The sequence below is a fragment of the Protopterus annectens genome, chromosome 1.part2 (genome assembly GCF_019279795.1).
Source record: "Protopterus annectens isolate FY-2018-M chromosome 1.part2, PAN1.0, whole genome shotgun sequence".
NCBI lineage: Eukaryota > Metazoa > Chordata > Ceratodontiformes > Protopteridae > Protopterus > Protopterus annectens.
In genome coordinates, this window is record NC_056727.1 from 87044494 (window position 1) to 87046544 (window position 2051).

Below are 2051 nucleotides of genomic sequence, written 5' to 3' on the forward strand. Positions count from 1 at the left end.
TTTGTACTGATTTGTTCCCTCTTCTGTATGCTTCTAACAATGATACTTCTTGTTGTAATTGCTTTATACTTTTCTCTGTTTGATGGTTCCATGATGGCATTTGATTTCTTCCCTTCATTTCTCTTATTGCTCTGTGTTTTTGTGGTAAGATTTTATCTGTTATTAATTTAGTTACACAGTAACATTTCCTTTTCACTGCTGTTGTATCACATGAATTTCTGTTATTAGTTGTGATTACTGCCTTCATATGTTTTATCAGACTTCTAATATTTTGGGTCTTATTTACTTTCTGCAATCTTTTTCTTTCATTGATCTTAATATGTCTATCCATCTCTACTAAACCAAGCAATTCTTCCCGTAGATAATTTAATCCTGCATCATCCATTGCTCGTTCATATTGGGACTCGTTGGCCCATTACTCCACAGCATTGCCTGCATCACAGTTGCCACTGGTTCCTGCTCCTTCCCTTGCTGTGCAACTCCAGCTGAACATTTGTACTGGTTTCCTACTAAAGGCTTCAGGGCATCATCATGTGGCAAGTGATCAGAGGCTACCAGTACTGCCTGCTTCTCTTTAATTTGTGGACCCATTCTTCCATAATGCTGTGACATTGTCTGAGTTGGATTTTCTACATTAAATACTTCACTTCTCAGGTAATCCATGACATCAGTTTGTATTTCTTTAACTTCTCCAACACTAATCCTCTTTTCTATTTTTCCCCTTTGTTTTCTTATATTTGTATTTTGAAAATGTCCATATTCAGGTGCCTTTTCCTGTATTTCTCTTCAAATATCTTTGGAACTGCTTTTTTGTATTGATTAGTTTTTGTTTTCTCCTTTGCATAAATATAGCACCATATCAAATCTATTTTTCTTTCCCTTGTCTATATTTCTTTTTCAGTTGACTCCTGCACCACCTGTTTCTCCTTACTTTGGAGACTCAATGTTCCATCATGCTGTGACATTACCTGTGTTAGACTTTCTACACTAAATTATTCACTTCTCAAGAAATCCCTAATTTCACTTTCTACTGTTTAACTTTTATATTACTCTTCTTTTCTGCATTCCCCTCTGTGCTCTTATTTTCTGTAATGTGAAATTGTCCATATCTGGGTGCCTTTGCCTGTATTTCTATAAGAATATCTTTGGAATTACTCTTTTTGCATTGATTAGGTTGGCTTTCTCCTTTACATAAATATTGAACCATATCAGATCTCTTTTTCTTTCCCATATTCATGTTTCGTTTTTATACCTTCCAAAAATCTCTGCATTTTCTATTTTCATACTTCCTCTATCACTTCTTTTTCCAGGTGGCCCAAAGTTTCATTGTCTATGTAATGGTTTTTATGGATCTGTTGTATTAATGAATATAAATTTGCATTTGAAGCTTTTCACAGTTTGTCTTATGCAAGTGTTTTTCTTTCCTCTAATTTCTCCCTTAATCTTTTTGAATATCTTTAAGCTGGATATTATGGGCTTCTTGAATAATAGTAACAATACATAATTTTTTTTCTTATCCTCAATTGTCCACTCTATCATCTTTATAGCCCTTTTTTGGCATGTCAGTTTTGTGGTTTCTGTGGACTTGTGGACATCTACTTCCTTCGACAACAAAAGACCATCAACCTGGCCTAACCACATTGTAGGAATGTTTCTAGGTCTTTGTGGAGTCTATATTGCAATTTTTTTCCAGTCCTGGCTCCAATCCATACACTAGGATTGGACACCTTTTTTATCCTGGGATTTGTGCACCCAGCTGTCTTTTTTATTTTTAACTTACCTCTCTCCATGTTAAGTGGTATATAAGATGCAGTCTGTATATATATATCAGTGTCATCTTAGCGAGATTTTGTGAAAACAGGGTCCACCATGTGAAGGTGCTCACCAAGACTTGAGGATAAATTCAGTTCCAGCAATACTACTCTCCATTTTTTGTTGATTTCATCATTTCTCCATTTGGACCCCTCCCCAGAATAGTCTACATCATAATTTAACAAACTTTAATCCTGAAACTTTCATATCCACCATAGAGCAATGTAACTGGCTCCCAC